The sequence below is a fragment of the Pleurodeles waltl genome, chromosome 9, assembly GCF_031143425.1.
Source record: "Pleurodeles waltl isolate 20211129_DDA chromosome 9, aPleWal1.hap1.20221129, whole genome shotgun sequence".
Classification (NCBI taxonomy): Eukaryota; Metazoa; Chordata; class Amphibia; order Caudata; family Salamandridae; genus Pleurodeles; species Pleurodeles waltl.
The window spans coordinates 93,693,846-93,714,973 of record NC_090448.1 but is presented as its reverse complement, the minus strand read 5'-3'; the positions used below and the strand labels follow the sequence as shown (position 1 = coordinate 93,714,973).

The window sequence follows — 21,128 nt, the reverse complement described above, 5'->3', positions numbered from 1 at the left end:
GACACATACCCAACTAGGCCATCACCACCAGAAGACAGCACAGCCTACTCACAAGTGGTGGCTAGAGCAGCACTATTCCATAATGTGGAACTACACTCGGAACAAGTAGAGGATGATTTTTTATTTAACACCCTCTCTTCAACCCACAGCTCCTACCAGAGCCTGCCGATGCTCCCAGGCATGCTACGCCATGCAAAGGACATTTTCAAGGAGCCAGTAAAAAGTAGGGCAGTGACGCCTAGGGTGGACAAGAAGTATAAGGCGCCTCCTACGGACCCTGTATTCATCACCTCTCAGCTGCCACCAGACTCTGTGGTGGTAGGGGCTGCCAGAAAAAGGGCAAACTCACACACTTCTGGGGATGCACCTCCCCCAGATAAAGAAAGTAGGAAGTTCGATGCAGCCGGGAAGAGGGTTGCTGTCCAAGCAGCAAACCAGTGGCGCATCGCAAATTCACAAGCGCTGTTAGCGCGATACGACAGAGCCCACTGGGATGAGATGCAGCATCTCATTGAACATCTCCCAAAAGATCTGCAAAAAAGAGCAAAACAGGTTGTTGAGGAGGGTCAAAACATTTCCAACAATCAAATACGCTCCTCCATGGATGCAGCAGACACGGCCGCAAGAACCATTAATACGTCGGTTACCATCCGTAGGCACGCATGGCTCAGAACGTCTGGATTCAAGCCAGAAATTCAGCAGGCAGTGCTTAACATGCCAGTAAACGAAAAACTTCTGTTCGGTCCGGAGGTCGACACAGCCATAGAAAAGCTCAAGAAGGACACTGACACTGCCAAGGCCATGGGCGCACTCTATTCCCCGCAGGGCAGAGGATCTTATAACACCTTCCGCAAAACACCTTTTAGAGGAGGGTTTCGGGGTCAGGCCACACAAGCTAGCACCTCACAGTCCGCACCGCCCACCTACCAGGGACAGTACAGGGGAGGTTTTCGGGGCCAGTATAGAGGGGGGCAATTCCCTAGGAATAGGGGAAGATTTCAAAGCCCCAAAACCACTACCAACAAGCAGTGACTCACATGTCACACACCCCTCCCACACAACACCAGTGGGCGGGAGGATACGTCAATATTACGAAGCATGGGACAAAATAACTACAGACACATGGGTCTTAGCAATCATCCAGCATGGTTATTGCATAGAATTCCTGCAATTCCCTCCAGACATACCACCAAAATCACAAAATTTAACAAAATACCATTCACAGCTTCTAGAGATAGAAGTTCAAGCACTACTGCAAAAAAATGCAATAGAATTAGTACCAAGCACACAAATAAACACAGGAGTTTATTCACTGTACTTCTTGATACCAAAAAAGGACGAAACACTGAGACCAATTCTAGACCTCAGAGTAGTAAACACATTCATCAAATCAGACCACTTTCACATGGTCACACTACAAGAAGTGTTACCATTGCTCAAAAAACACAACTACATGACAACCCTAGACCTCAAGGACGCATATTTCCATATACCAATACATCAATCACACAGGAAATATCTAAGGTTTGTATTCAAAGGAATACATTACCAATTCAAAGTATTGCCTTTTGGTTTAACAACCGCTCCAAGAGTATTCACAAAATGCCTAGCAGTAGTCGCTGCACACATCAGAAGGCAGCAAATACATGTGTTCCCGTATCTAGACGACTGGCTAATCAAAACCAGTTCGCTCACACAATGCTCAAACCACACAAATCAAGTCATACAAACCCTCTACAAACTAGGGTTCACCGTCAACTTTGCAAAATCAAACATTCTGCCAAGCAAAGTACAGCAATATCTAGGAGCCATAATAGACACGACAAAAGGAGTAGCAACGCCAACTCCACAAAGGATCCACAATTTCAACAGGGTCATTCAACACATGTCTCCAAACCAAACAATACAAGCAAGAACAATACTACAGCTCCTAGGCATGATGTCCTCATGCATAGCCATTGTCCCAAACGCAAGACTGCACATGAGGCCCTTACAACAGTGCCTAGCCTCACAGTGGTCTCAAGCACAGGGTCACCTTCTAGATCTGGTGTTGCTAGACCGCCAAACTTACCTCTCGCTTCTATGGTGGAACAGTATAAATTTAAACATAAGGCGGCCTTTCCAAGACCCAGTGCCACAGTACGTAATAACAACAGATGCTTCCATGACAGGGTGGGGAGCACATCTCAATCAACACAACATAAGAGGACAATGGAACATACATCAAACAAAACTGCATATAAATCATCTAGAATTATTAGCAGTTTTTCAAGCACTAAAAGCTTTCCAACCAATCATAACCCACAAATACATCCTTGTCAAAACAGACAACATGACAACGATGTATTATCTAAACAAACAAGGAGGAACACATTCAACGCAGTTAAGCTTGTTAGCTCAAAAAATATGGAAGTGGGCAATCCACCATCAGATTGGTCTAATAGCACAGTTTATTCCGGGGATCCAGAATCAACTGGCAGACAATCTCTCTCGAGATCACCAGCAAGTCCACGAATGGGAAATCCACCCACAGATTCTGTACACCTACTTCACACTCTGGGGAACACCACAAATAGACTTATTTGCAACAAAAGAGAACGCAAAATGCCAAAACTTCGCGTCCAGATACCCACACAAGCAATCCCAAGGCAATGCCCTATGGATGAACTGGTCAGGAATATTTGCTTACGCTTTTCCTCCTCTCCCTCTCCTTCCTTACCTAGTAAACAAATTGAGTCAAAACAAACTCAAACTCATTTTAATAGCACCAACTTGGGCAAGACAACCCTGGTACACAACACTACTAGATCTGTCTGTAGTACCACACATCAAACTGCCCGACAAACCAGATCTGTTAACGCAACACAACCAACAGATCAGACACCCGGACCCAGCATCGCTGAATCTAGCAATCTGGCTCCTGAAATCCTAGAATTCGGACACTTGCAACTTAGCCAAGAGTGTATGGAAGTCATAAAGCAGGCCAGAAGGCCATCCACTAGACACTGCTACGCAAGTAAGTGGAAAAGATTTGTTTGGTACTGCCATCATAATCAGATACAACCGCTAGATGCAACTCCAAAACATATAGTAAATTACTTGCTCCATTTACAAAAAGCAAAGCTAGCCTTCTCTTCTATTAAAATACACCTTGCAGCAATATCTGCATACCTGCAAACTACCTATTCAACTTCCTTGTATAGGATACCAGTTATCAAAGCATTTATAGAAGGGCTTAAAAGAATTATACCACCAAGAACACCACCTGTTCCTTCATGGAACCTAAACGTGGTTCTAACAAGACTCATGGGCCCACCTTTCGAACCCATGCACTCTTGCGGAATACAATTCCTAACCTGGAAAGTTGCCTTTCTCATCGCCATTACATCTCTAAGAAGAGTAAGTGAAATTCAAGCGTTCACAACACAAGAGCCTTTTATACAAATACATAAAAATAAGGTCGTCCTACGACCTAATCCAAAATTTTTACCAAAAGTTATTTCACCATTCCATCTAAATCAAACGGTAGAACTACCAGTATTTTTCCCACAGCCAGATTCTGTGGCTGAAAGAGCACTACATACATTAGATGTCAAAAGAGCATTAATGTACTACATTGACAGAACAAAGAACATCAGAAAAACTAAACAGCTATTTATTGCATTCCAAAAACCTCATGCAGGTAACCCAATATCAAAACAAGGTATAGCCAGATGGATAGTTAAATGCATCCAAATCTGCTACCTTAAAGCAAAAAGACAACTGCCCATTACTCCCAGGGCACATTCAACAAGGAAAAAAGGTGCTTCAATGGCCTTTTTAGGAAACATCCCAATGCAGGAAATATGTAAGGCAGCCACTTGGTCTACGCCTCACACATTCACCAAACACTACTGTATAGATGTGCTATCCGCACAACAAGCTACAGTAGGTCAAGCTGTATTAAGAACTCTATTTCAGACAACTTCTACTCCTACAGGCTAAACCACCGCTTATGGGGAACTAACTGCTTACTAGTCTATGCATACCATGTGTATCTACAGCGACAGATGCCATCGAACTGAAAATGTCACTTACCCAGTGTACATCTGTTCGTGGCATCAGTCGCTGAGATTCACATGGACCCACCCACCTCCCCGGAAGCCTGTAGCAGTTCAGAAGTTACCTTCAATTTTGTACATTTGTATATATATTACTTAATCCTTTAATAGGTACATACTTACATTTTTCATTGCGCGGGCACTATTACTATAGTACAACTCCTACCTCACCCTCTGCGGGGAAAACAATCGAAGATGGAGTCGACGCCCATGCGCAATGAGCACAGAAGGTGGAGTCACTCGGTCCCGTGACTCGAAAACACTTCTTCGAAGAAAAACAACTTGTAACACTCCGACCCAACACCAGATGGCGAGCTCATGCATACCATGTGAATCTCAGCGACTGATGCCACGAACAGATGTACACTGGGTAAGTGACATTTTCATTATAGGACATCTGAATGCGACTGTTCCGAGTAACAGAATCTAACCCACCATTTAAACTCCGGGACTTCCAGTGTGTACTAATTAAAAAGAAGAGAAAAACACAAACCTCGTATCTCACTGTGCATAAAAACACAACTATTAGAGTTTGATACTCAAAAGTATGTGAATATCACAGATTGTAGCGTTTTCCAATATGCATCCCTAAAGAGCCGATCCAGATAGTTTTACAACAGTGACACAAACTTTGCCACTTTATTTCCGCTTGAAGGCAAAACCACAGTATGGATTTACAGGAGAGGATGTTGCCTCTCAGAAAGAGGGTCACCATAGTTCTTTCACCTTGTCACGCAGACGCGTACAGAGATCAGTTTTCTTTGCAGGGTGGTTTCTTCTGACTGACAAACTAGGAAGACTTGAGCTGGGGCCCTCGACTTACCTTACCCTGCAGCAAGGGCCAGATGGTAAGTGCTTAAACCTCTGTGCAAAGGGTGAACCAAATGGACGACCGTCTTAACCCAATCCTACATTGTAAAATTGAATGCCTCCTTTCTTGATCAGGTAACACTGACATATAAGGAAAGATAAAACCAATACTCCAGGACTCGACCAAAGGAGAGAGACCTGCATTTATAGATATTGAAAATCATGGACTCTGGACATCATCTCAGTTTTAGTATGTAGATCTAATTTACACATTTTTATAGGAGATCCCATGTGTATAAGGAAGGATAGGCAACTATATCTTCCACCCCAAATCACTCGTCCTTTTCTAAAGTAAAAGGCAGTTTTTGCCTTCTCCAGTCATTAATAATCTTTACCAACATTGCAACATTAATTTCATCAATGTAAAATATGAGACCAATTTTGTCTCCTTCCTTATTGTCAATTTCATAGAAGAGTTGAAAAGATTCAGCAATGATTTTGAACATTATTCCTCTGGCCTATTCCAGTCCTGAAAACCACCCGTATATAAAATGTCTGCACACTATATACATTTTTTTAGTTTCGATAATGGCTTTAAATGCTTGCATGACCTGTGGCAAAAAGGGTCTCCATAGTCTCTACTGAATGTTAAAAGACCAGCTATACTGTGCAACACTCTAGATTTGATTAAATCCAAATTTAATTTCCTGTCTATATTTGGGTTGATATGCATGCCAAGATATCTGTAGCTGGTTAGGATCTCTACCATTAATTTATATAATGACCATCGGTACTGTTTACTCTTTGACCAAATACCATAGTTTTTTTTCTTCATTTTTTTTCATGTTTGAGTAATCTTTTTTTTTCTTGCAGAAATTATGTGGTGGCGCCTCAGTCTGCCTCACCTGAGCTCTGTACTCATTCAAGGTGTGTCTTCTGAGAGTCCAGAGTCCTGTGACACATGGCAGTGCCATCCATTTGGCATGGCGCCCTACCGGCTCAGTCGTCGGGCCAGCTTATATAAGTGTGCAGCACACCTGGGTACAGCCAGCACTTTCTGTTCCCTGGAAGTGATCCCAGGGCAATTAGCAAAGCTTTCCTGAATTTCCTGGTGATGTTCAGGTTGTGTTATGCAATTGTGCCAAGCGCTTACGTTCAACCCAGTGCGGTGATGCAGCAAGGATCCCATTATAGGACAGCTGAATTACATAGAAGAAAAACGCCCTGTTTGTGGATCTCTGATATTAATAAAAAAGTCAAATAGGCAGAAAGCTTCAGGTATCTTTTATGGATACGGACCTGCTCCCACTGTTTGATTCCAAATAATTGGTTTCCATTGTTTAAAGTGGTTTTGCTCTCAAGTGTTATGGAATGTTTTTTGGGCAGGGACCACAGTCAACTTAGTTGCTGGTGATGCTGCTTCTTCAGCTTCATAAAGAATTGCCACTGTTATAATAATTTTTCAAGTTTACTGTTAGTTTAATGTAGTGAAGTTTGTGCCTATGTGTGCATGGGATGAATGGGCATGCTGTTGAATTTGGTTGCTGTGAGAATCTGAGTATGAATGAAATGTTGGTGTTTGTTTCCTTGGTGAATCCTGGTACTTGATTAGAATTGGAGGGAAGATGGAGCCGTAATGGGAGGCTGTTATGAAATACAGATCTTGGTGCCAGATGCAGCATTGGTCTGATTGCAAAAAGCAGTCTTGATTTGCAACCAGACTTTCTGCAACCGTAAACTTAAAATAATGAATCTTGAGTTTGTCCAAATCCGACTCACGTTATTATAATTCATTAGATATGTTGCATATTGTGGCTCACTCTGATCAACCACAACCACAGTGATGGTGCCCTGTAAGAATTAGAAGACCAGCATAACAGAAAATGCTTTTTTAAAGAGTTTGTTTTTAACAAGGTCTATATTTTTTTTTTTAAGACTTTAATTGAGGGGCCAGTGGTTCCCGGGACCACTGCCCTCCTCTCTGAAACTTTTAACACCATTTGCAAAAAGAAGGTTCAAAGGGGACACCTTCACGTTTGCATATGTTACAAGCCAAACTTGAGTCGTTAACTTTTCAATGGTTTGTACGTGCAATATCAGTCACAAACCATTGATGCATCTGATACTCTTGCGGTAGTTGGAAAGGATGTGCAAAACATGCTCCTTTCAAATACTGAATAAGTATCCAGTTGCAAACCTATTTTAGGAGTCAGTAAAACTTTAGTCGCCTAAACATGGCCATAAGCCTCTGCAGTTGCACACTGCGATTCTAAGTGTTTGCTACTGCAAAACAGTTTTGTACACCTGGTCCCCAACTCATAGTGGAGTGGCTCAGGGCTCTGTGAACCACTGCCTTCCAACTACGATACACAGGTTAGAAAGATTCGCACAATGCAAAATAAGTGCCCTTTGATCTTATTCTTGGTCTCCTTCGGCATGTATTGCATTCTATATAACAGCAGTGTTGATAGCAGGATTCCAGTTCAGTGGTTTCAGCAACTTTAGGCATGAAGTCATATCCACCCCTTTATTGCCAGCTATACCGTCCTTGGTGCTCTCAGCTTTGCTTTGTTACTTTTTGATCGTGCTCACAAAGACCATCACCCTCTGAAGCCGGTGATTGAAACCGGATGGTGGTAAGTTGTCACGGTTCCACAGTTGTGTGATTATCGTTGATTCCCTGTGTTGCGTTCCCTTCTTATGCTTTCTTCTGGCCATGAGCACCAGTGATCAGCAGTGAGAACGTTGATTCCTGTGCGGACCATTGTGATCAGGACTTTATTTCAGCACCTTCCTAGAGAAGGTAACATTTCCATATTACCAGATGAGTTTATTCCACTCTCCAGTTCTAGCAGGCGGCACTCCTACATACATCGATGCTTGTTCTTAATACACTTGTTTGCTTGATTTTGCACCCTCTGTCTCTGCCTAATACTGAAACCTACACCTGTTCTGCAACAAGGACCACGTAGTTCAAGAGGTCAATGGTTCTGTTGGGTTTCTTGCTGCCCAATCTTACCCATACATGTGTTATAAGAAGGGAAGGCTTATAGAGAGGTGGTTTTTGTTGTGTGTGGCCTCAACCGACGAATACGTATTCAACATGAATTTATCATAGATTTGCATGCTGTGCATAATCTTGAATAAATATTCGTTTTTTAAAATGTATTTTTTTCGTGCGTACAATTACTTGAGAGAAGCCGGCTCCTGCGAGGTACAAAATTAATTCCAGAGAACTACCAAAGAACTGCTTTTTGTATCACAGAAAACAAACATGTCGATTACAGGAGATTAACAAACAGATGGGTCATTAGTTTGTTTTCTGGAGGTTTTGATCCTGTGTTTAGCCCAAAGAAATAGTGACAAGGCATTCTAGTCCTTAGCAGTGCTAACCATCGGAGAACTGCCTGTGGTCCAGGATTGTTTTGTATTTCGAGGTCTCTATCAGGCGAGAGTGTTTAGCTATTAATGAGCACCATGGAAGGTGCCAGGGGAAGAAGAAAGAAATGGATGTTCCTGGGCACATTTTAAATTGCCTTGACACGGACACCTAGTTTTAAAGAAGGATCATTCCTCAGTCTACAGTTATGAGTCTTCTGCCGGCAATTTGTGAAGGAGGAATCTTATTTTGTACTACAATTGTATGTGCCGCTGCATTCTGAACTAGCTGCCATTTCTGAAGAATGCATTGCAGTGGCCCAGCAAACAGGGATTTGCAAACAGTCCATTCTGGATCTAAGAGTTTGTACCTAATCCTTCCTAGATGATGGTGGCAAAAAGAGAGGAATCTTCTGATGGTAGTAAATGGAAACAAGTAGCTTAACATGTACCTCACAAGATAGCTTGTAGTCAGATGTGTCACCTAAATTTCTATCGTGGTGGGAGCGAGGTGGCAAGACTGCCTACATTTCTGGCCACCATTCGTTGGTCCAGGCAGTGGAAATACCGAAAACAAGTTCTTCTCTTAGTCTGCAAGAATAGGCATACAAATCCTAGGATTTCAAAAATCAGAATAATTCATCAGAATACTTCAGCACAGGTCTTTGGAACGATTGATTAGGTCTGCATTGTACAGATCTATTCGGTAAACAAGTCAACAAAGTGACTGAAAGGAGGTGAGAGTTCCAAGTTGTGTTTAACCTTTCAAAGCTGGATTTGGCCTTTGAAAGTTGAAATAGTCTCCATGGGTTTGAAATAGATAGCCTCCATGGCCCTAGTTTGCGATTCTGAAATTGGAAACCGCAAGCAGGCCCGCACCGGAACTGGAGCAGCGTTTCTCCTGGTGCGTTCACCTGAAGCAGTGCTGCTTTGAACATCTATGCACTACAAACTGCGTGATCCTTCACACTCTGAATCATTAAAATATCATTAAAAGCTGATGGGAGGTCGCTCACCTAAAAAGATCAATAGAACTGGCACTCTGCTGACCCAGATGTGACACGTATACAACCGGAATATGCAAATTGCTGTCTAAACTGGAAATATTAGCAATGTTTGAGGGGGAAAAAAAATGACCCTCCAAGCACAATAGACCCATAACGGCGGTCTCAGAATTGAATTTCAACAAAACACTGTAAAAGGCATCCCACTCCACTCGCTCTAATGCCTAATTATTGTTAAATATATATTGATGAATCCACAGCTGTATCCTAATACAGGAACTCAGATCCACATAAAAACAGTTTCCTTATCATGGTAATTTGCATCATCCTGGTGATGCGATTGGCCAAGGAATGATTCAACATAGTGCAGATAAAATCAGCCCAGAAATGTCCTTACATAGAGAGGGTGTTACTGCCATTATATTGAATATGTTTTGGTGATTTTATTGCACAAACTGCAGAGGTATAAAACCCATATGTCACAGAGAACCATGATATATAGAAAATAATTTATTATTCCAGGTGAAATATGGATTTCATAATGCTAATAAGTCCCCAAACGACTGCACAGTAGGCCTACAAGGGTTATGCTGTAATGTTATCTAAATTATACAGCAAAAAAGGCAAATCATGTGGTGCATTCTCTGGCATTATTTTCATTTATTTGGTCTATGAATGTGGAATATGTTACTTGTGACACATGGTAAACCCATAATCTGATAGAGACTTCTATTTGCGCATTCCTTACCTTAGAATTTCCCTCAGGCGTCAGTCGAATCTGCGTCTGTTGTAGGCGTTGTGGTCACTGTGATGCCGTCGCGGTCGTACTTAAGCACCACCCCGGCGCACTGACGTCAGTTCTTTTCTTTTTGCACCACAAGCAGATCTGGAGAAGAGCTACCCTGGTCGTTTTTTGACTGAATTTGACTTTGTCGGTTTTTTGACAAATTTGGTGCATCGAGACGATGTCACGTAAGACCGGATTCAACCCCTGCGACGCCTGTCTCCGAATGATGTCAGTGACTGACGTGCACCTGGTTTGTTTAGTGTCTGCAGTGTGACCATGACCTAAAGTCGTGCTCAGAGTGCCGGGCCATGAACCCGAAGGCTTTGAGGGAGCGGTCCCTAAAGCTAATGGCGGCCAGTCGCATGACTCTGCATCCCTCCTGGTCTCGCTCGAGAGGAAGGTCTTGAGACCGCTCATGGAGTCCTCACCATTCCTCTTCATCCCATTAAAAATCGTCAGGACATTTGGGGTCACCAAAAAAAGTAAAAGAAGGTGAAACGTTCTTCGACTTCACCCCGTCGCTCGGCAGATGTGATGCGGAAAGAGCGTCAACACTGTAGGCCTCCATCAGCGGAGCCTACATCTGGGTCCACGCTGTGCCTCCCCGAGTTTCTGTGAGCCAGAGCCACCACTGCCCAACTTAAGGAGTTTTATGAGGCCATGCTCCTCATTTTTGGGCAGACTGAACCCCCTGCTTTGCCTTTGGGGCATTTGGGCTCGGATTTGAGCTCTTCAGGTTCCAAACCGGTGGCTGCAGCCTTTGAGGGCCCCTCCAGAACTATTGAAAGATCCATGTCGACGTCAACCGTACCATTGCGACCCTTCCCAACGCCAGCTAAGTCGTCGACGCTACTGACGTCTGTTGGGCCAGTTATTGATGTTGACTCAATCCTAATTCAGGACAACCCAGAGCCGGAAGGACGTCGCTTGACGCCGCTTTCGACTTCAGCGGGGCCTACTCATCCCAGGTTGGATTCGGACCCTTATTAAGGGTATGGATATGGGGAAGGATTGGAGGGGACTGGACCCTTTGGAATACCAGCTACAAGACCCTGACTTGGACTGGGCAGAGGAATTGGTTGAGGATAGTGGACTGGATACTTCTTCAGACGCTGACATGCTTTCTCCCCCCTACCGTGGCTATGGCGGAGGGAGCCTCCTACTCAGTGGTGGTCAGTAGAGCAGCTAAGGTCCTTGGTAGCAAGCTCCCTACTGTGGCAGTCAGGATGAATCTCCTGACCGAGGTGCTTCAGCCTAGGGCTTCCACTTTGGAGCTTCCACTTTGGAGCTTCCACTTTGGAGCCTCTTCTCCCAGTTAATGAAGCCCTCGCTGATGTCCTTCTGGGTACGTGGTCCAGACCCAGCACAGGGTCTAATGCAGAAATGTACCACCTTATGATGGGTACTGTTCTGCATTAAAATGTGCTACGCTCTGGCAAAGAAGGAACCCCCAAGTTCCTGTCCTGGAAATCTGTCAGGCAGCAACATGGGCTTCTGCACACGTTCACAAAATATTACAGCCTGGACAGTCAGGTCCGCAGAGATGGCTTCTTTGGTCATTCATTCCTGCAAGATTTTTTTAGTACTTGGTTCGCAGCCCACCTCCGAGGATGGTATTGCTTGAGTATCTATTCTAAGGTAAGGAATCTGCAACTAGAAGTCTCTATCAGATGAACAAGTTACTTTCCTTCGGTAACGATTTATCTGGTAGAGACATATTCTAGTTGCAGATTCCTTGCCGAACCACCCATCTTCCCCGCTTGCAAACTGGTTTCTTGGGACAGGGATCTCCCTTTCAGGGCCCTAGCTCTGGCACACCAGTTTCAGTGTTCTTCATGGCACCCCCCTCTGGTGTGGAAAGTAGTGAAAAGAAACTGACGTCCGCGTGCCAGGGTGGTGCTTAAGTACGACTGCAATGTCATCACAGCGACAGATGCAGAGTCGACCTATGCCAACTGACTGTCCACAAGGGTACTGCTTGAATCAAAATCCCCGGATCCAGTCTGACTTCTGGGGGAAATTCTAAGGTAAGGAATCTGTGACTAGAATGTCTTTACCAGATAAATCATTATTGAAAGTAAGTAACTTGTTCGTTACACACTAAGCACTGCTGAAACAGTGACATAAATTCACTGGCCCTCACCACTGTCTATTTTATTGCCAACTTATTCATGAAATGTAAAGAATTAATTATTCAAATTCCATTATGTGGCCATTGTCTTAAATAAAATGCCACAAATTACTTCAAAATGAGCAGGTAATGTTAAAAAATGCATACCTGGTAATGGGGTTTATATTGTCCTTTACTGCCATCACAGGGTACTGGTAAGCAGAACCCATAAATAAAATATCTCTAATCTTTCTCTTCTCTTCTTGCAGACCAAACCTGAATAATAGTACCAGTTCCAGGTTATGGTTGACAGTGAGCTCAGTTGTAAACACTGTTATCTAAAGGTCCTCAAAACTCCTACTCTTGTCACATGAGGGAGAGGATTGAGTTATGGGGAAGAAAAACCTGCAATAAGACCACGCCCTGACAATAACCAGTTGCTTTTGCTTTACAGTTTTCTGAGATGCAGATCAGTGGGAAAAGATTGCATCACTTATAAGCAAACCAAGTGGATGCCGTTGCAACCTGGAGCAAAATGGCTTTTATACGCCCCATCCAGTGATGAATACAGCTTTTTATGCAGTTCACCATTTGGATTTCAAGTGTACTAAGGGCTGCAGGAAAGCCGAACAGAATGAGCTGCCAAATCATTGGTAGACGTTGTTGCAGCTGAAATGTCTTTATTGAATGCAGAAGACCACTGCACAGAATAGCCAGCCTGGCTTAGCAACTCTAGCATACCTACGGACGAACCACCATACTGTGGATGTTACAGTGGCAAATTGAGCATCCTTGCCAGAAGGTGAGGCACAGAAATGTGACCGTCAAGGCTTCCTCTAAACAGAACACCTTGTTTAGAGGATAGTTGCAAGGGAGTTACGACACAGAAGCCTCCGGGTTGGTGGTGTGGGTATAAAAGATAGCCATGTTTAGAGAAGTTATCCCTTCTCTGAAGTGTGAAGACTAGATTTCTCCATTGGACCTCAGTTGTGCCTATGTCCACATGTCCATCGACCTGAAACATTGGAGCTTCTTCTGGTTCCGAGTGACGCCAGTATTGCGCAACTCTGCTCTTTGTGCTTCGGCCTGTCCCTAGTGTGGTCATGAAGAGCTGGGACCAAGGTTACGGTAGCTAGCAGGTGTGTAACTGGGAAGGGCCTATGGCTGGTTGTGCTCTGTCAGCAAACACTTTAACGGTTTATTTTAAAGCCATACCCCAAGTCTTTCCTGTGGCTTGGTGTGGAAACTCTGCCTTTGCTGCACCGTTACCTTAGCTTTTGAACCTTTTTCTGGTCTTTATTTTTTCTAGCTTTAGAGCTCTATGTACTGCTACACTTGATAAACACAAGGAAAGTGTGTGTTCTCCCCTTTAAACATGGTTTGAAAGCCTTACCTGAAATGTACTTATTTAACATGACTTAGAAGTCCCTTGTATATGATATAAAAACCATTTTAAGGTCTGGAAGTTAAATGTTACCTGTATACTGCAGCACTTGTACCATCCAGAGAGTGGGCCTTGAAAACATAGCTTCAGACCTGCCATGTGTGGCCTAACAGCAGCAGGCTAAAAACCACCCATCATATATGTTAAAATAACACTTTTTGATAGACTGGAAACTGTTTTTCGTTATTAGCAAGTCATCCCTAAGGTACACCTTGTTGCCCACCAGGTAGAGTGTTTGATTTTTAAAAGTGCAACATGTACAAAATTTAAATTGGCATGTTTGTCTAGTGACTAGATCACCCACAAAAGCTGTTTTCGCTTGTAGGGATGTAGGTCAGTCCTAGAAAATGTCCAAGTACAGATTATGAATATTAATCTAACTTCTGACAGGAAACTACGTCTACAATAATCATTCAGTGACTGTTTTTCCTATTTATTAAGCATCCAATTCATTGAAGATGGATTTTTAATAAATATATAAAGTAACTTTCTAAACATTACATTTTTCCTGCCTTAAGCTTTTGGATGCTAATTTGCAGTAGCCTGCCAGCAACTGCTCAGCAAGTGCTTGACCTTAATGAGTTGTGAAAACAGCTTCCAGAGCTGAACAGTGGCCTGAGTGTGTGGAGGTTTTCTCTTTTGCAGGAAGACCGGTTCTGGTGGACCCAGGAACTCCATTAACTTCTTAAGGGCCCTCACCTTTCACAAATCAAGGTGAGACCTGGAGAAGACAACACTTAGTCCCTCTAGGCTGGCACCGAACCCAGTGGGAGAGGACCTACCCCCCAGAACCGATATTGTGTGACCGCAGTAGAGGGGACTGTTCATTTACCTGGCCACGCCAGCTCACAGGCTCTGCACGAGAAAGGATGTGTTTCTCCATTATGGGTTTTAAGAGTGAAGGCTACTGTGGGATTGTCTGCAGTATGCCAAGCAGGAACTACTGAAAAAGTGGGTAGGGTTGCCCTTCAGGAACTTTTTTGGCATTGATTAGGGAGATGTCCAGGAGTCACGCCCACCACTGGCTAGTGCCACTCATAAATGTGTCACACAGAGGAACCCACCTCGGAACACTTTCCAGAACTTCAGAAGAGTGTTGGACCTTGTCTGTACCCTGAGAACAGCCCCGAAGAAATAGACCTGCTCCCTTTTGTACCTAGGGCAAAGAAGTGGACACCAAGGGTCTGCACTCCTTTGTGGCTATGGGGACACAACAAATTACCAGAGCCCTTTTCCCTAAAGTGACCAGTTAATCAGTACCGACTGAACATTACTGGTGTTTTTTTTTGGTGAGTCCTGGCTCTCAAGTACAGTTACTGAGTTCCTGAGAATCTTAAGTTACTCAGAAATGTTGCACTAAAAACCTTGAAATGTTGGAACTTGGAAACGCTTTGGACTTCGAAGAACTACACAGCCGTTTAGGGCCCCTCACAGCAAAGATGTGAGATTTCGAAGCACCTTCCTTGGGTAGAGCTTCAGGCTTGTCCTGATGCAAGATTGTGAGCACATAAAAAATATAAAGTCAGAAGTTAAAATCTTTAAACAGGATACACTAGATTGGTGTATCCAACATGTGCTACCATCGAGGTCAGCCTGAAATCGTGCTAATGTCCCAGTCTGCCGCTTCCATAGACTATCATTGGCAATTATTGCTGTTTGATACTAGTTTTACTTAAAACATTACAAATTCATATCTTTGGTTCTCCCTATTCGATTTTTTTCTCTTGTGTCATTTTGTTAAGTAAAAAATACAGTTTTTCTGAGTTGGGATGCAATTTTTTTATTGTTTCGTGTTTTGACTTTTGCTGTTTTGGTACTGAACAAACACTTAACACACTGTCCTAAATTAAGCCTATTTACTCTGTCCTTACTACCTGAACTCGTGTTCATTTAGTGTATTTGTTCCTCACCTTGTCAAGCTAGTGTTATTTTTTGAGGTGGGCAGTTGCCCACACAAATAATCCACTTTCTACACTTGGAACATCACTGGAGTTTGGAGGAAATTGAAACTATAAACTACCATTATAAGCATCACTGCTAGTAGCATATACTTAATTAGAACTGTTTCCACCTCTAAATTCTCTTCCTTAACAGGGTGCTGGTCTAGGCACTGCATATGATTTTTTGTTTGTTTGTTATAGAACAAAACCGTTTTTAGGGATAGTTTCATAGCTTCATGTCTTATATAGAATCGCATACTACCCATCTCGCCCCCTTGTGTACTCAGTATGCAGAACATATTGTCACAACAGTTTGAAATTGGCACCATTTTCAGGGGCATTTGCAGGTTTCTGGTCCACTTAATGCAGTGTCTAGATGCAGCCACCCGACGCAGATGGTTGCTAGTTTTTTTTAACATCTGTTCAGTGTAGTTGCTGGGTTCAACCACCAGAGGGTAGGAGTTTGCACATGTTAATCTTGAACAGGCACTAGGTTGCAAGACAAGTGTTACAGAAGAGCAACCCGTTCTTACTTCACATCTGTGGAACTCCCGTTTTAAGCAACTTCTCGAGTGTATGCAAGGTGAGCTGCTCCTTCAGCCTCGTTTGAACCCCTGGGCCACGTTATATAAGTGTGCTGCAAGTCGGAAACTATCCCGCACTCTGTTCCATGCAAAATGTCACCTTTTAATTTGGACAAGAATTCCCAAAATAGCCGTGTGATGTGCAAGTACGGTTAGTCACCGGCTGAGTGCTCACACCCAATCCCAGTTTGTGGATGTGTTGCAGTTCATCAAGGGAGAGGCTGAGAGATGGAATATTAGGGACCGGTTGATGGAAGACTAGGAAGATTGTGGGTGGATAGCTTGCCATGGGCCGTCTTTTAAAGCTGTGTATACCTTCCTGCATCAAAACAGATTTGTGAAGGGTGGGCTGTCATTTCCTTATTTCTGTTCACTGTTGGGTTTTGACTTTCTAGTAAAGTATAAGGATATTTTTGGTGGAGTTTGGAGCCTGCAAAGTTACTGGTTGTTGCTTCTGTGGCTTTGCTGTGCCAAATTTTGTTGAATTATTTCATAGTTTATTGTCCAGGGTTGCACTGAGGCATCATTGCCTAGAAAGGCTTATACTCTCAAGCTTGTAATAGCAACATTAGATCCTGAACTTCAGCTCATGATGCTTGGCCAGGTTCTTATTCTCCTGATGCACAAATCTGTTCTCTATTTTGCTTCAAGGTGATGCAGAACGATGACCAGTCCAATGATTTTTAGCATTTTTGAGTGTAAACGTTTCTCCCCTTCTTGCCAACTTGCCTCGCTCTGGTTTAACCCACCGCACCTGTACACGCTGCACTAGTAAATTGTGCCTATGGGTAAACTGTATGCAGCTCCCTGTGAGATAGTTGAAGAGCTGCAGTGTCTTTGGATCCCTCATCCCCGTAAGATCTGTAATTGGACCACAGTCCCCAGCTGATCGAGCTCTGATGGTACCTGGACCGCCCAAGTCTCCTTTGGTGATTAGGATACTGTGCACCTCATATGACCTCGCATGATAAGCAAATGCTCTGAAGTGCAGCTAGAGCTTTGTTTCTTGGAAATGATCCACAGGTAATTTAGCAGAGATTTCCAGCTTATCCTGGTAATGTGTGGGCATTGTCAGCTGGTTATAATCACTCAACAAGAGAGAGGATGGGTGTTGGAATGTCAAGGAATGTCAAAGTGAAATCCAGAGTTTGAAGATTTCAAGTCTAAAGCTTGTCAGATTATTTGTCATACCAACTTTAGCTTGCATCCTATGTATCACTGAGCATAGAAGGGTGAAAATGGTTGTATGTAAGTTTGTGTCCAATCCGTGGAGCTGCTCTCATTGTTTTTCGTTTTCTCTTTTCCAATGTTTATTGGAAGGATTCTGGCCAGACTTTAACAGTTCTGCTATGTTTTCAGATGGTTTTAGATGATGCGTACTCAAACCAGAGGTGTTTTAAGAAGTGTAGCGGTGCTGGTTTTATTTGTCCAGCTTTGAAAAGATGTCCCAAATTTCCTAGCTTTCACAATTTAAATTTTTCAGTCCTATGAAAGTCTGAGAGGCGCGAATTATGGTTTAAAATTCTTCACTGCAATGAATACCAGCCTTCACTTAACAAATGAAACATTAAGATGAATATTCTAATACCAATAAACCTTCATGAGAAGACTACAGCTCATGAGGCAAACTTGTCAATTTCAGCTGGACTTGTTCTATCCTTAATGCTGCTAGTCCATCAATCCTTTCTTTACACCAGAGCTCATTGCTTGTAGCTTCTATAACCCAAGCCACCCATAGAAAGAGGAGACTTTGGACATCGAAGTTCTGGACTGTCCTACCTTAAATCTAATAAATCATCAACAGTGTGTGAATTTCAGCTAGAGAGAGTAGTAACGCATTAACACAGAGCACCTCTGACGCTTGATATTACACTTGCACAGCCCCTCTGTCTGACAGTGACAGATGGTTCACCAAATAGTTGTTAGACCATGTAGAGCTCTGGAATGGCAAAACAATGTTTGAGTCTTCAACAGCGTCCCAGTCATATTTTTCAGGCTGGATAATCCTCGCCCCGGTTCTTATACTAGAATAGAACTTTCAGTTGCAAAAACAGGTAAAGTTTGATTCTTATGCCACTAGCAGAGGTGAAGATTCTGCCTTTTAAAAGTATAATCACGACCATTGTAGCTATGGCTGTTACCTCTTTAAACTACACCCTATGGAAAGTAGATTTGGTTGATGAATCCACTGACTTGATAAGCCCTGTTGTAAATACTAAAATACCTTGCTCTTTGAGCCCAGTCTGCTAGTTCATCTGTCAAATGGGAGGCCTTTCTATTTGGCTGTCATACCGGTCTCCAGGCTCTGAAGGAGCCTGGCTGATCCAATAATTTAGCAATCTCTCCACCCCCTGTTGGTATCCTTATGGTAGTTTCAGGACATCTTCCCAATGATCGTGGCCATTTTTGGGGTGTATTTAGCAGAGAGCCCACTGTACGTACAATAGATGACCTTGAAACATTAGGGTCAGATGGTTTCTGACTGGTCTATGGCCCTGTGTAAACGGGCACATAGGTCACTATCACGGGTGATGGGATCCAATTAGCAAATTCGTATTGAGCATTATTTTCAATATTGACATTACGTGCTATCCCTAGACTTCAAATGGGTCCTTCCTACTTTTCAAGTCAGGCTTTGTCTAGCTATTCTCTCCAGGTTGTGAGAACCACTTTTACAGCACTATTTCAGTTTGAGTGCGGCAATCATCTGATGCTTTAGAATCACTTGTCCATCTTCTGTAGGAGAGGTTTCTTACTCAAGAAGAGAATATGTTCTGTGACTTTCTACTATGCAAGACACAACCATTTGTTTTGTCACTGTGCTGATGTTTTTGCTCACGGAATCACACCAGAATTACTTGAGGTTTTTTCCAAATGCACTTGTGTGTGATGTGTTCCGAACTGCTCTTGGGTTTCATGAAAGGCAGACTGTCGGAAGACAAAGAAAGAGGTAAACCACCTTCTAGTTGGAGAAGACACAAACATCTTCTAGTTGTTTGATTCTGGCTGACATTGCACCTTGGACAGGTGCTTGAGTGATGAGATGCCTGAACCATGGTGACAGTGGCCTAACAAAGGCTGTCTGCATGAGCTGTAATTCTCTTATGGCCATCATGATCACTCTGCAACATCAGCCATGTTAACGATGAAAGGTCCCAATACGACAGCCTTTCAGGGGCACTTTAGAATAGTGTTCCTGATAATAATAATAAAGTACACGCCTTTTACAAATGTGGTTCCTTCACCCACACCTTTTTGTTTTCTTATTAGGAGCAACCTGGGATACACTTGAAGGAAGGAACACTTTCTGTACCTTGGTTTGCTACACCCATCTCTCAAGAGTGCTGCTGATGACTTGTTAAATAGCTTGAGCCATCCTAGTGGAATTGCTTCTGGGTGTGATCGTGCCACGAAGAGCCTTCAGATGGGAACCATCAGTACTCTATTGTTAGTGTTAGTCACGATCACAAAATGGTGGACCAGCCCAGTGAATTAAAGAGAAGATTACTGCAGATGGCAGCACTTCCTGGTGTTGTCATTGCCGCATAAGGTGGCCATGGGGATCAGGAGGCATCTCTAGAGACTCTAGCAGGCTCTGCTTGATACAATCAGGCAAGAGTCTTATCAGTTCTCAAACACAAAGGATTGGGAATGGGAAACTTTATAGGATGAATAGCCCTGTGCTCTGCCGGTCTCATGAAGATCCAGACTTTCCAGCCTTAAAATGTTTTCAGTGTGAGGGAAGCAGGATCTTTGAAAGTGCCAGAGTCTAGAGAGGGTGCAGGGCTTAGACATCTTTGGGGTCCGTCTAGCCATGGAGTAGGCATGGCATAGAGCCTGGTACAATTTTAGACCTTCCTACTCTCCCTCAAAAAGCCTAGTACTAAAAAGTTCTGAGCATGCCGTCATGATCTCTAGGGAGGTTGATGGACACTCAGTGCAGTGGCTCCTTGAATGAGCAGGAAATCCACTCTGTGCACTGTGACACATCATCTGTTCCTTGGGACACTGTGTAAAAGAGAGGAGATATCATTTGAAAAGTCAGCCGATCACTAGAGGACTTCCAAAGCTCATTTGAAAATGGCTTCTTGTAGTCAGCACAGAAGTGCAGTTCAATCACATTTAAGCCTGCTACATACTACGTTCACCTACTTCATAATTAAGTGCAGAACAAAGAAAGCACTATATTTAGATTAAATGATCTGATAGAGACATCTAGTTGCAGATTCCTTACCTTAGAATTTCTTCCATGCATCAGCCTGGATCAGGAGATTTGCATTAGGTGGTGTAGATCATCTCCACATCAGTTGGCACCAGATATGATGTCACGGGTCCTATGTAGATCTCCACCCCAGCGCGCTGACATTTATTTTCTTTCTGCTCTAGTCAGCACTGATCCAAAGAAAAAGCTACCCTCAATCACTTTCTGACTTGTCTTTTTTTTCAACTTTTATCAAAGCTTTTTTTTTTTAGTGTTTCTACTCCTGGTGCTTTGAGGGATGTCTTTTCTTGTAAGACCCGGGTTAAAGCTCTGCGGACCCTGCCATAGAGCTATGTCCGTAACAGTTTTCCGCCTCTTGTGCCTTTGCTTTCTGGAGCACGACCCTGCCGCGAAGTCGTGCTCTTAGAGCCCGACCATGAATCTGAAAGCTTTGAGGGAGCTGTCCATGTGTAACTCCTGATGACTGTTGTGAGGAAGATCTTGAGATTGGTTGCGGAGCCCTCGCATCTCCTCTGTCCCACTCTAAGTCCTCTGTATGTTTGAGTAAGTCAAGGCATAAGAAGTCGAAGAAGGTGAAAAGTTCTTCAACTCATCCATTGGCTGGCGAGAGAGTGGGATCATCGTCTATTGAGACTTTCATCTTCGGAGCCTGCGTCTGGGCTGACTTTGGGCTTCCTCCAGTTTCTGGGAGCCGGAGCAACCCCTGACCAACTAGAGTTTTAGGAGGCCATGCCCCTCATTTTTGGACA

At 43.4% G+C, this 21,128-nt stretch overlaps 1 protein-coding gene across 5 annotated transcripts in view; it reads left to right on the top strand.

Annotated features, from left to right (window-relative positions):
- The window catches only part of ITPR1 (inositol 1,4,5-trisphosphate receptor type 1), a 1,104,774-nt gene that overhangs the window by 987,432 nt on the left and 96,214 nt on the right, over positions 1 to 21,128 (top strand). The gene's annotated exons all lie outside the window — the stretch shown is intronic.